General features: G+C 43.1%; 1 protein-coding gene across 1 annotated transcript in view; it reads left to right on the top strand.

The window, feature by feature from the left end:
• The window catches only part of rims2a (regulating synaptic membrane exocytosis 2a), a 141,430-nt gene that overhangs the window by 673 nt on the left and 125,698 nt on the right, over positions 1 to 15,059 (top strand).

The following is a 15,059-nucleotide window of genomic DNA, read 5'->3' as shown; positions in this document are numbered from 1 at the left end:
CGTTAAAGTCTCGGTAGATCCTTGCACCCCCACCTCCCCTCTCCACCCCCCACCACCACCGTTCCTCTTGTGTACAGATGTCGCTCGGAGCTGTTTCAGCACCACGGCGCTGTCCACTGGAGCCTTTTAGTTTTTAAGGTGGACCGGAGTGTTTCCGCCATCATCGCTTTAACCTTTAACTGTAGGCGCCATAAATCTGCTTTATCGTGGACTGTTACACTCTGTCGCCTCGACCTGGTTATAAAAACACTCTCGGTTAATGTATTGACAATTAGAAAAAAAAAAAAAAAAAAAAAGTTGCTTTGAGCCTCGTGGGGAAGCCAGCCTAATGAAGAGAGAGGGATTTCAGGGCGGTGGCCTTAAATTTCCCCATCCTGTTGATTTTCTTGTAGTTTTCATTCTTCAATGAAGGGACGCACATGCTTGCACGCTCACAACCCAGGACATAATATATGTTTGACTGTTTTATTTGAACACAGTATAAATATCAGATTGCATGTTAGGCGTTGTAGTTTGCCAGAGCAGGTTTATTGGCGCCTCCCAGCACCATGTGCCAGTGACTGTAGTGCAAGGGGTTGTGTGCCCCTATCACTGGGAGCTTTTTAGAGGCATTAGAGCTGTTGTTTCTCCATCATCAGGTAAATATTTGCACCAAGGCAAGCATTCCTAATGGAGAGAAAGTTGTGCAATCCCAACCTAGTGCTGCTGCATGATAAACATGACTCATGTACTCCAAGACACGGCTACCTCAGCCGCTGCGGTGCGTGCTGTGTGATTCATCCAGGCCTCCCCCCCACCCCACATCCCTTCTTCCCCAATAGCGCGTGTTTTTTTTTTTTTTTTTCCTGTTTCTCTTTCTCTGAGGTAAAGGGGGATTGTCAGTTTTAGTCACTCTTACTCTGACAGTAATGTCAAAGCCTTGTCATGGCTGAGCATAGGCAGAAGAGGCTGTTCTTTCCGACAGACATGACTGACTGACTGACTGACTGACTGACTGACTGTCTGTCTGTCTCACCATAATAACTTGTGCGGGCCACACAAGATTATTGGGTACAAGATGTCGGGAGGTCAGATAGGCCTTTGTGTCAGTTGCTTGAATCCTAGTTTTGCATAAGAGATAGTTTCCAGGATGGATTTTCTCCTGCATGTCGGTTATCTGGATGTTTATGCCACCAGCATATAATCTTTCAAAACGAAGAGCTGGCTGCTGCCATTCTGCTGTTTATTGAGACTCTCTGATTAGATCTCCTGACTCCTGTGGCCTTATAGTAAACTTTTCTTTCAGTTTTTCACACAGCAACAACGCATTGGTTTGGTTTTTATTGCGCTCTGTCTATACATACAAGGTGACTCATCATGAGTCATCAAAACAGTAAATCCCCACTTTCCTTACCGATGAATCACACCGGCATAACATATCCTGAAGCAGCATCGATATGCTCAGCCCTGGCAGAGGTACAACCGCAGCGGATTAACTTGTCATCGGATGGTTCGTGGCGTTTCCGCCAGCGTCGGAAACAAACACCCACACTGCAACATCCAACCCTGTAGCTCATGCAGCTCCGCTGTCGAGATGGCGGCCCAATCCCACGGCGGTTTGGATAGTTTTTCTGGAAAGTGGCAGTTTGAACATCGAAGTGTGTAACCTAACAGAGGGAATCCTGGGAGGATGGAGGGAGAGGGAGAGAGAAGCCTCCAGCTGCAGGGCTTGCCAACTTGCTGTCATCTCACTGGAGGTGCTACAGAGAGCGTGGATGGAAATCCAGCGCTGCTGACTCGCATGTAATTAGCTACTCCCTCTTAGCCTGCTCGGTCTTTGCAGGCCTGTGTGTGTATCTTCATGTAGAAAATGTACTGTACTAATGAAAAGTCCATTTCCTAAAGTTCATAGTGTGGTGCTCTCCACAGCTATAGCTCATTCTTAGAATTCTGTCCTTGAAAGCTCATCACATCTGCAGCTATTTAACCATATTTAGTTTACAACGCTCACATTTCTCCTTACAAAGTCCTCAGTACAGTTAAACATGGCTCCAGGTGCATTTGTTCCATTATAAAGAATCCTCCCGAGCTATGAGCTAGCTTGGCTTTCCATGCTTCAGTGAGTCCCTGAGCAGTACAGTAATGATGGTTATGGGACCCCCACCCCCACCCCCACCCCCACACACCCAGACACTGTGCATCCTACAGGCAGGCATCAGCTGCCTGTGATGGGGTGACCCACAGAGCGCCCGGGGCTCCACTTCTCCTTTCTTCCTGGTTCTCTGGTCCTCAAGGGGAGTTAGGTTCTGTCTGGTGGCTAGCCGTGCGTGCGTGCGTGCGTGCGTGTGTGTGTGTGTGTGTGTGTGTGTGTGTGTGTGTGTGTGTGTGTGTGTGTGTGTGTGTGTGTGTGGTCATTACGGGTGGTGATGCTTCCCGTCCTAAATCGCTGTCTCCTTCACACCTCCATCCTCTATCGCTTCGTATTGTTTCACCTGTGTTGTGAAGGTCCGAGCTGCTTTCCGAGGACACGCGCTCAGTATCCAACCACAGAAAGACTGTGAGGAGCTATCTGGGAGTGCAAAAGGCGATACTCATCCTCCTGTTTACATGTCTTTCTGCTGTAAAGACCTCACAGCTAATGACCCAGTAACTATCCCAGCTCCCCCTCTTCCGTGTCCCAGTGCTCACCTCATGGATTGGGGGGACTGTGTCATTTGCTCAGGGACCTCCTTTGACAGTGCTAATTATACTGGCTGCCTTGTAGGAGGGACTCCCACTGAGATGCAGCTATTCCAGGGCTGTGAGCTGTCAGCTGCTCTGCCATCTATTTGGGCTCCCCCCAATTCAAATGTACACAATAAAGGATGTCCTGTATCCTACAGTGTATTCCTATTCACTTAAGCCTTTTTTTTTTTTTTTTTAATATCAAGCTCCAAAACAATTGACTGTACAGTTCCAACCTGGACCATGTGGTCATGTGTTTCAAGCTTTATGACTACTGTTTGCAATATCAGCTTTCTGTTATGGTCTCACAACAGTAGAGCAGTGGAAACCTCCTTCTCAAGCCACAACACATAAACCACTACTTTCACGGGCTGAGAGGAACTCTCATGATCTTGATGTGTAAAACTGGTGTAGTGTCCCTTTAATTTAAGCCGTATTGCCCAGCCCAGTTTTAGAAACCTTATTGTGGAGATTACAATTTCAAATCAGTCAGTTTCTTATAAACTGTAGACTTTGATTGATCCCCTTTTTTAAAAAATTTTTTTTAATCAGTTCTCACAATAACTTGGTAAAAGTTTTTTTTTTTATCAAGTTCCTGGTTATCATGCATGTTAGCAGCTGCAGCGAGTGGCGTTCAAGATGGAGCGCATTGACCTAAAATTAGCTTTGATTGATCACATATCATCTCCTTTTCCTGTTCACCCCCGCCCACCCAATTGAAAATGATTAACCAACATAACATCACAGCCCTGTATAGAGGCCGGATGAATGAGGGTTTTTTTCTTTTTACCAAAATAAAACGCAGACTTTCAGACAAGACAAGGATTTGGGAAAAAAAAACAACCTGACAGCCAGCATGTCACAGGCTGTGGAGTAACCAGTGTAATAACATAGACAACTGGACTCATTACCACATCGGTGTGTAATAAAAATAGTACAGTGTAAAAATTAGCTCATATAGTATAGCAATACAGTGTAGTCTCATTCATAAGGCCTGTATATTAGATTATGTTCGTGCCAATAAAGTTTTTATGAATTTGAAAAAGAGAGAGAGAGAGAGAGAGAGACCTATGGTTGTGAAATGAGGCGAGAAGCTTCCCAGTGGACAATATACAGTACACACACACACACACACACACACACACACACACACACACACACACACACACACACACACACACACACACACACACACACACACACACACACACTCTCTCTCTCTCTCTCTCGCTGCCTTCCTCTTGTTCCCTTAGCTCACTCACCCATGCTCACTCGCCTTCCCATGCAAAGAGCAGATTCTGTCATGAGCATTCCCGAGTCTCCCATCCCCCGTCACTTTCCCCAGGGGAGAACGAGGGAGAAACAGAGACAGAAAGTGGAAAAGAGGATGTTGTCTTGACTCTATAAAGCAGAATGCACGCCAAATGAATACATCATCAGGCTAATTAAAGTAACAATGGGTTTTGGTTCTGGATGGCTGGCATGTAGTCAAGTAGTTTGGCTCAGCTGGAAGGGAAGTCTAGTTAGAACACAACTGCCATCATTAAAATGATGTACTGTAGAAAATAATGTATTTACAAGTGGCTCATAATCTGTGCTGTAAAGGTGTAAAGTTGTCTTACTCGTGTGGAGGTCCTCTGGAGGTCTACTACCTATTTACCTTTTTTATCCAGTCAGTCTACTGTAATTGTCAGCTTGCCTCCAGTTTGAACCTCCATGTGCTCTTTTACTCTTTGTGTTTTATAACGTGTATTTGCATTGTTGGCTAAGTGTCTGAATGTATGTTAGCTACAAAGAATATTTGCCTTGGCTAAATCGCAGTTACTTTTTTATTTAAAGGATAACACTGATGTTTTTCCACATTTTTCTCACTGTCAACGAGTCTCATTCGTTTACTAAAGTCACAAGTGTCTTAGTCCATCTTTCAATACTTTCTGACTTGCAGAGCCTGTATGAGGCCTGATCCCATTTGCCAAAGCAGGTCAGAAATAATTAGAAAGTTTTCATTTTTTAAAGCAGCATTTATAATTTTTTGGCCACTTGGGGGCAGAAATCTACAAAAAAGTAGCATCACCGCCATTAGACATGTTATGAACGTGTAAAGTTGTTACCACTAACATGTCAGCAAACTTGTAGCATTAATATCCATTTGAACTTGTATCCCTCGCCAGCTCTCTTTTCGCTCAGTTTTGGTCTTCACCAACTCCTGAGAAACATATTTGTGTCTTTAGCGGCTAAAACGCTCCAAAGTGTTGGCTGGTAGAAGTGGCTAAGTTTGTCTGTCGCTGCTGAGCAAACCGTTTGCACTGCAGGTGTTTTGTTTGAGATTTTTTCAGAAAACTGCAACATTTATGAGAGTGAGGAGACTGAACCAGTAAAGTAAAGTTAAAGCTATAAAAAATGTCACTACGAGCAACTGTTTCACATTAAATACTGGCCTTTTGACCCTTTTTTTTTTACTATGAAAATGTTGAGAAGAGCAGCTTTAAACATGTGGGCACACTACAAAAGTAAACACTTGACATGTGGAACTATTTTCAGCCGAGGATTAATATACATCTGGTGAGTATTTAGGCGTTGAGAGCATCTACGGTGCATTGGGGAAAAAAATGTCACCTAGTGTAACGTTGAGATTCTCTAGTTCCTGCACAGTATTGTAGATCTGTGGCTCAAAGGAATAAACTTTTCTACACAGTCAATACTTATTAGTGGAATCAATTCTGCGTTGGTTTTTAATCTTTTCCTGGTATGTGATGTACAGAAAAATCACAGTGTTCTGTTGAGTCACTAACAAGGTTTGGAAAGGAAGGGAGAGGACACATGAGGATAAGCTAGGGTGCATTAGGAAAGGAGAGGCGAGGGCAAGTGAGAGAGGGAAGTGTAGGACAGGTTAGCATGGGAGGGAGGAGAGGAAATGAGAAGGGATGAGGGGGTGAGAGCAGAAGAGAGGACAGGAAAGGAGAGGAGAACATCAGAGAGAAAATGAGAGGAGAGACATTGACGTCTGCGATGCTATCAGGTCTCGTTGCTGATATGACAGCCTCAGTCCCCATTGACAGAGCAATCAGCCTGCCATCTCCCACAGCCTGCTCTTCTCCTGCGTGGCACAGCACAGCTCCGGCTCCCATTGTCTCTCAGGGCTTTGTTCTAAATAACATCTGCACTCGTCAGCATGGGTTTTATTCTCTTCTGGGCTCTTATCCCTCAAGCAAAGTTTGAAGGGATTTTCCTGCCCCTGGCTGTGCAGTTTGAAATGCCCTTGGTGAAACACAACAGTGGGAAATATATTTTAGTCTGAGAAACACTGTAGGTTGTTGGAACTAGTACAAGTAATGTATAATACATTGTTACACTTCAGCACAGGATGAATCGTTTTCACTTTATGTTCAATAGTTAGGCAGCAGAGCCGCAAACCGTTTTTATTTTCATAGATAATTAACTATGTAAGAATTTGATCTCAAACTGGTGAATTCATAGGCAGATATGTTGTCATATTAAGGCTGGACGCAGAATTGTTTGTACCAGAGCTTGTAAAATGGATTTGAAGAATGTGATGTAATGTCTAATTTTCTCTATGACTCAACAGTAAAAAGTACTTGAATGTAACATTAGCAACTAGTGACTCTGGACTGAGCCGGAACAGAACCCAACTAGGACACCTGGCCTGTTGTTATATAAGCCTCCCAGCATGCTGTGCAAGAGTCGCCTGAGAGAGATCAACACAATGAAATAGAAATATGAATATAAATAAATAGCAATGCGGTCAAACAAAGGAAAAAACGGAGAAAATAAGATGAATAAAAAAAAAAAATGCAAAAAGGAGCCTCAGCAAAATAAGAGCAAAGCGAGTCGAATCGTGATAGCGAAAGACTGAGAAGACACTTTATCACTTGTATTGCCCCCCCCCCCCCCCCCCCTCCATCCCCGCCCTCCCTTACAGAGTCAATGTAGAGGAAGATATACAGCATTTGACCCTCAGAGGGAAGCCTGCGGAGGAACATACGTGTCTGCTATAGAAGAGCTGGCAGTGCTGATGTTAAATGTATCTCTCAAAAGCGCCGGAGTACAGTGAGGATACACTTGAGGTAAATTCATCACAACACATTTATGGGATCTTCACTAAACATATGTATTGAGAGAGTGAAACAGAAAACACATTTGTCACTCATTTTTAAACTGGACCGGGGAATTATGTACAAATGTTCAGCGTTGGTTGAGCGTCTGCGCGTTCATGGTGCGGCGATCCAAAGAATCTGAACTGCTAAAGTTTGTGGAAAGAGGAGAGACACAGATACCCGGATGGAGAAAGTGAGAGACTGTTACGAGGCTGCTAACGGGCCAGTTACTAAAGGTGGGCCGTGGCACCGGGTCACCTCAAGCTGGCTGCATACAGAGAGTGAGAACCCTCACGCTGTTAGTTGGACTATTAATAGTGGAGACACTCTGCTTTCTGCAAGCAGCCAGGCATCCAAACAGGCAGCAAAGGCCTGCGGTCATTCAGGAGTCCAGGAAACCCAGGCAACAAGGAAAAGAAGATTACAGGACAGAAGACCCCTAATGAAGAGACAATTTAGATAATCGACTGAGATAAGAAGTGAGCAAAGGATTTATTTATAGCATTTTAAGTTTGTTCTTAATTTTAAGGTAAAGAAGCGATCTAATTGTCGTAACTGAATGGACAACTATCGATTCAAACCAGGCTTTATTTGATGAACATGACCTACATTTAGCATAACTCTTTTTGCCTTTTATCATGACAGCTTATATTGTTATATAGTCAAATATTTCTGATGTAACTTGTCGCCAAGAGGCTCGTGCTCTTTGCAAACGTACTTAAAAGCTTTTTGTTCAATTTCAACTCCAATATTGTTGCATCTACTAATTTATGAGAAATAAGCTAATTTATTCCACAAAACCTTTTGAAAAATTATACTTATTTATCAGTGCACTTATCAATAATTTAAATGAGGAGCTATATAGATTCATATTTAGCATGCAAACATGAGTGGTATCAATGTTTTCCAGTAACTCTCTGCAAGGAAGCAAATAAGCACATGTCCCAAAATGTTAAATTATTAGGCTAATGTCACTCCTTATTAGTTTTTCTGGTGGTCAATCTGAAAAGGATCCCAATCATAAATTAGATATTAGGCCACAAAAAGCAGCATTTTGTGGGGGCGTGTCTGTTTGATTGACAGGTCTGTGGTGCAGTCAGGTTTTTGTTATCAGTAGGCGGGGCGTAGCGCTCTCAGGTCCCCAATCAGATGGAGTCAGATCCACCGCTCCAATAACAAGATGGTGAAGCCCGAAATCTGAACTGGAGGCTTCAGAACAGCAGTTCACAAACCATTGGGTGACTTCACTGTTGGTTGCTGCTTGATACTAAGCATGCAGTTGTTGAAGTCTTCTTTCAGCTCAAGTTGAGGAAAGACTGACCGAGTACAAGCTCATCCGTTTCATACTGGCCACCTTAGTAAGTTCTATTTTTGGTAAACTGAGACCCAAAATGTTTTTGTTTTAAAAGAGACAACAGTTTGGGTGGAGATTTCCGTCCTAGATTTTGACGTAAGTTTAAAATGTTAAGTTGCGACATTTTTTTTTTTTTTTCCTCTTTTAGATTTTGGTACTAAGAACTGCTATTAACCGAGACGAACGTTGAAATGAAGAAGAATATGATGAAAGCAAGCAAGCGAATGATGTCTTAATAGTCCTCGCTGCTGATGCTTTTCTCGGTGTGTGAGCTGATATATTTACCTGCGGTAGTTTACACAGGCCGCTCTAATCTCTCCTTCCCCCGTGTGGGTGTGTTTGTGTTTCTGTCCATGTTCTGCTCATTCAAGACTCAGCTGGTTGAAGCAGGTGCAAGCTGGTGACTCAACCACGTGCGTGCTGCCGAGCCGGTCCTTCAAATACGCCTTTGTGTGGCCTAAAAACTCAAACCATCCTGTGCTTTCTATAAACAAATGCCACCGCCCTGTATTTGTCTACCACACGCACACAGATGTAGTAAACTCAGTGAAATGAACCCACACACACACACACACACACACACACACACACACACACACACACACACACACACACACACACACACACACACACACACACACACACACACACACACACACACACAATCTCAGACGAGGCCTCACAACCAGATTTATTATGTTATAATCGGTGCAGTGATTCTATTGAAAAACCTCCCATTGTAGGCTCTTTTTAATAAATACATCCTGTAAGCTACCTTTTCTTTTTTATTTCCCAGTTAAAATACCTTTTGAATTCACTGAATTTGTGTTTATTTTTCTTTCCTGCTTGATCTGCACTGAATTTGCCTTCCAAATGTATTGCTCTCTTGTGCCATCATAATTTGCCTCCTATCGCTTTGAACCGGTTATTGTTCTTCCAGGCAGGAATCACGAGGTTAGACAGTTCAGCAGCATTACCCTGCTTTCCATGTACAGTAGATGCAGATGCTGCTCGCTGTAGGTAGATTACAGAGGCAGCCGACTGACATAAACAGGGGAGGATAAAGAGCAGCCGTTACCGTGACGTCACTAATGCAGCCGCGGCCCTTATATAAGCCCACTGTTTGAACACCAGACCCAGGCACTACATACTCGGACATACTGTGCAGCATATAGACCACTGCTCACTCGGCTTCGTGGGAGCTTTAAATGCATTATTCCAGAGATTCAGTGTCTGTATGTGTGCATGTGCGTTCACGGTTGCTCGGTTTGCGTAGCGTAGCGTGTACTACAGTATCTACAGTGAGCGTAGCAGTGAAGAGGCCTGCTTTTCATCCCCATCATCTGACACTGATCAGGAGGGAGACGAAGAGAGCTGATATTGTGATCCTGGGATCGTGCTCCTCGACCGGAGTCTGATGGAGGATCTCCCGCTAATCCCTTAATATCACTCGTCCCACTGAGATACTGCCACCATCGCCATGGTGATCATGACATGGCCTGGATGTGTAGTAGTGGAACGAGGAGGGAGGAGAGCGGTGGAGGAGGAGGAGGAGGAGGAGGAGGAGGAGGAGGGTCATGCACAGACACGCAGAAATCCTCCTGTTTGAAACATGAACACAATCATTTGAAGTTTTAGCTGAAGGCAGGACATGCAGGCATTTTAAAGCCACCAGGCATCATCACGTGATGAGGAGGGGAGGAGGGTGCTGCGTTTGCTGTAGACGGTGACGCCTTATCCTCGAGAGGGCGGCTGCTTGGCTTTAAATCTGCGCAGAGAGGCTGCTAATGCAGCGGAATCCTTTGATTTGGGATTTTACAGCATCCGCAGTCAAACAGATCTCTCCACCATCAGACAGATGTTGAGAGCCATCAAGTTCAAGTTAATTTCAGTCTTATAGTACTGTGGTCACATCTGTTTACTTCGGATGAATGTGCCCATCTTTAGACTGTCTTACATACCCTGTACAGCAAATGCAGGGTTCCCACAGGTCAGGGAAGATCAGGGAACATCAGGGAATTAAAAAAAAAAAAAACCTTTTTTCCAGACAGGGAGAAGTCAGGGGATTTCATAATTTTTGGGCCCAAGTGGAATATCAGGGAATTTTGTTTGCATGTTTAAATTTAATTTGCCCTTAATCAAAATGTAATATGTCCCATGTATGTGGCTGTAACATTAGTTCGCTACTTATTGTCAACGTGTATGTCGGGTAGCATTAGTGGTCACTGACCGAAATTGAAAATGTAGCTGCACAGGTTGCGAGGTGATTACAGTTATTGTTAGATTAATTCTTTGCCTCTCTAACCAGTATTTAGACATGTATTTTCTTTCTTTCAATAAAAGAGCAAACGGAGGGGCATGTGTCAGCCCCTTTTTAACAGAAATGTCTCCTCAGCACAACACAGCCCATTTTTCTGTTCATTATTACTAGGTCATGGAATTTTTGCTTTTAGTCAGTGAAAGTCAGAGAGTTTGACATTTGACAAGTGGGGTCGAGTGGGATCTCTGTATATTATAACTCCATGTACAGTATATTATAACTCCCTGTATATTATAACTCCATGTATATTATAACTCCCTGTATATTATAACTCCATGTATATTATAACTCCATGTATATTATAACTCCCTGTATATTATAACTCCATGTATATTATAACTCCCTGTATATTATAACTCCATGTATATTATAACTCCATGTATATTATAACTCCATGTATATTATAACTCCATGTTGATTCAAAAGTGTGTAACATCATATGGCATGTACAGCAATGTTTTAGCGTTGTGCAGGGTGTGACCTGTGTGCATGGAGATGATATCACATGGCCCCCATGCTTGTCTGCCTGGGTACACTGGGTGCAGTTTAGTTAAGGGAGCTAATAGTGACATGCTGTAGAGATGAATTGGGACAGGAAGGAGTAGAACAGGCTGGGCCAACAATAGGCAGGGTATCTATTACCTCTCTATTGTTAGCCATGGCTGGGCTATTATTATAGCTCTCAGTGAGAAACAGACAGCTGACTGCAGTTTCAGTACAGCCCATCTTACTGCTGCCAGCCAGGAACAACAACACTGCTCAGAGGTTTTAAGATGGGACAGGCTGGGAGTTTAGTCCAGGGAAAGGTTTGGATAGTGGCATGTTTTGGACAATATGACCACGATCATTACTACAACTTCTACTTCTGCTATGTTTTTTTTTTGTTTTTTTAACTGATGCCCCTTACAAGTCTTGTTTTTGAGATTAAACCTGTTGTAGTTACAGGACTCTTCCTCTCCAGGGAAACCAGAAGAACAGGCTGAAACTAGGCTTTTGCTGATTATGAGACTGGAAGTAATTTGGGGATAGCGAGACCCGGCAGGATTGGTTCTCGAGGAGCGGTTTTGATGCTTCGCTGTTCATAGTATAGGGTTAGAGGAGGACACGGAGCTGCATTCGGCTGTGTTTGTCTGGAGATTGGGTGAACGCAGAGGGCGGTGAGGTTAGGGCTGACTTTTCGACAGTATTCCCGGTGGAGCTGTTGAGCCGTGTATGGGAGGAGTTGTGACGTCGGCATGGGACAATGTCAGCTGCCAAGAAAGTGCTGATCACAGATGTAATAAAATGTATCTGTGTCAGGTTGAATAAAGTGGCTGACAGGAGAAGCACCCGAGCGTTCATGTACAAGGAAAGACACGTCAGTGCACACACCATTACCAAAGCAAACAGGCAACACATATGTGCAAGAACACAAACACGGTGTATCGGTACCTCGGACTGAACACTGCTCATTGATGTTCCATATAATAAACTGTCTTTATCAAAATAAATATTGCACATATGTTTCCTGTAAGGTTTTGCATAGAAATACTCTTGTGGATGTGTGGGCTGCTGGGTGATTAACTGACTCTTTGCCACTTGGAAATCTCTCAGGAGTGGAGATATGGAGCAGCTCAATTGAATCCTGGCAGGTAATCTAAGGAAACAGATGGATTTTAGTTATATTTGGCAGGAGATTAGCCACTTCCCCGTTGCTCAGAAAAACCTGCCGTTGCCAAGTCCTGTTCGACAATCTGAATATTAGTTTTTGGTCAGGAGGTCTGGCTTGTGCGCTGTTAGATTGCCTATTCTGATGAGTGTGTCCCGTGAATTCAATCCTATCTGTGCTTTCTAAGGCCCAGCTGTGGTAAGCTGGCCAACCCCTCCACACCCAGGCGCCTGCCCTCTCGCCGTCCCTCCTGCCCTGCCTATCGCGCCGTGCCAGCGCCCCGTGCCAGAGGAAGTTATCAGCGCTCTATCCCCTGCCCCTAATCCTCTCTGAGGTGGAGAGAAAGTGTTAAGTAGCACTTCTCCTGGCATTTATTGGAGAGGAAGAATGAACAGGTGTCTGTAGACCTAATCGTCTTTCTTTAAATGAGCTGCTATTTTTAGTGCAGCCTCTCCTTTTCCTGGAGATTTGCGGGTAATGTACAGTATAGGTGGTACAATGGGGGATTTCTGTTTTATATAGCCTGCAGGGATAACGCTGACATCGTCATACTCTGCATGTCAATTTTCCTTATGTGGCTGGTTGAAGTACAGTAACACACTAAAATGTTTTTTTGGGGGTAATGTAATGCGGTGGATTTTACAGTTTGCTAATCTATTTTACAGTAGTGATGTTCTTCTTTCTGCTGGCTTGCTGGTCAGTGTTGTTTCCACATTTTGGAAGTTTCTTTATAAGTGACATCATTTGGAAATGATTACAAACTACATTAGTTTTCTTTGGTTGGTTTTTATTCGGCCGTGAACAATCTACATTTAACACATTTAATAACATTTTTGGAAATAATGAAAAGACATTCATTCTGTCCAGATGGGACTTTGACATAAAACAAAACAAAAAAACACTTAATATGAATATAATCCTGATATGCATCATTACAGATCTTTTTAATTCATGACAAACAGATTTAGATGATCATTACTCAAATAGTACTTTTTTTTTTTTTTAAACAAACATACAAAGCACATGGCTTTATCTCAAGTTTCTTTTAATGAAAATAATACAATTTTTAAAGGTCCCATATTGCATAAATTCAGATTTCCATTTCTTTTGTGATTATAAAGCAGGTCTAGCAGCTCGACAAATACTGTAAACGGAGAGATGCACACAGCCTGGATACAGCAAGTGTGTTTGAATGAACTGTTTCACTTCTGTAAGTTTGTGATGTCACAAACTCACAGTGGTGCCATATGTCCATCCTCAGCAGGACTCATTGTCAAACTTGGAAGAAACACTGATGCGTTATTCCATTGTGGAGCCAGCAAGCCACAAGAGAGAAGAAAACCGTGTGTTTGATCTGGGCCGCTGTCATTTAGAAAAGAGTCAGCCAATCAGAAGAGAGGGTCACTGATATTAATGCCCCTTAAAGGCACAGACACAAAACAGCCTGTTGTTGGCAGAGCTCAAGAGAGAAGCTGAGGAGAGGAGATGTAAAACTATATAGAGATAGTTTTTGGCACATAAAACCACAAACATATCTTCTCATGGAGATCAAGACTGCACATGAAACCCAGGAAATTTTTAAAATATGGCACCTTTAAAAACTAACTGTAATCTGAGTGAATTTTGCTTATGCGATACTCTGGTGCTCAAACACGTATTAACACTGGAACCTGGCCATGTTCAGCATTTATACACAAGACTCTTAATGTAATAAATCGTGACATTTACCAGGTAAATTTGGATTAAATAACCCCCACTAGATCTTTCATCATGGCTCCATCTCAGGTGACTTGACTCATGAAATCATTCCCTATGCATCACAGTAATAACATTATTGCACTTAAATTTGTATTATACTGTTACAGCCAAGACGAGAGCAGAATTCCGCAGTGCCTCAGCCTCCAGTGAGAGTTTTCCCTGTAGCTCTGAGTGATTTCTGACAGACATTAACTTCATCTCCTGGCAGTACTGAGTGGCTCGGATGGTGTTAATGATGTATGCAGTTGGTATTTACCCACTGAGCCAGATTACTCCCTTATGATCCAATTATCACTCAGTCTGTAGTGGACTCAGAGGGCCCGCAGGGTCACTGCTTAGCCATGAGATCCTCTATCACATATTTTCTACTTCAGTGTTGATGCCAAGACGAGGCTTCTCACTATCTGTTGAAAAACTGCCGGCCACTGTGGGATGCCAATATCCTACTCTAAAATCATTTGAGGAGGCATTTGTAACATTTTATTGTAGAGTCTCTGCTGGGATACGTTTTCCAAGTCGGTCTGTTCTACACCCTGCAAAACAGTTCTAAATGCAAAGATTCCAAATCAAGCACAGATGCATTTAGCTGTTCACATAGTTGATGTATGTTCAGTGCAATCTAACTGGACTCCTCAGAATATGTGCATGTTTGAAGGGCTACTTGGCTATGTTCAGACATACTTTCTCCTAATCATTGCTGTGTCACTCTTTCCTGAAGGAGAGCTCCCCCACTCTATACCTGACCATGTTTTACTGCTCTTTGCTGTTCTGTCAATATCTTGCAGATTTTTGTGAAGGAAATAAAAAGGGACTGAGCTAATGCAGAACTTTAGGCAGAGACCTCAGAATGAGTGGTTGGTAAAGGCTGCCACCCTTTGGGCAGGATAGATGGAACATGGCATGTGCTGTTAGTGTCTAAACTGAACAGAAGTAGATTGTTGTGGTGATTTATGGCCATCAAACACATGGAACTGCTTCATCATGTCATGTTTTTGACATTGATAAGATGGTAAAACAGCAGGCTACAGCATAAAGGAATATGTGCCGGTTTTCTGTTAACAGTTTAAAAAGCTCAGGGAGGAAATTTGGAAATCCTGTGCTGGATGGCACATCAGTGAGCCACCTAGTTGCACTGAGTGACATGTACCATGAAGTGTTGCC

Source organism: Brachyistius frenatus, unplaced genomic scaffold (assembly GCF_029030835.1).
Source record: "Brachyistius frenatus isolate BFR_SWC_R1_liver_20210118 unplaced genomic scaffold, ASM2903083v1 Contig_40, whole genome shotgun sequence".
NCBI classification, from domain to species: Eukaryota; Metazoa; Chordata; class Actinopteri; family Embiotocidae; genus Brachyistius; species Brachyistius frenatus.
Note: the sequence above shows the minus strand (reverse complement) of the source record. Positions and strands in the feature narration are given on the sequence as shown.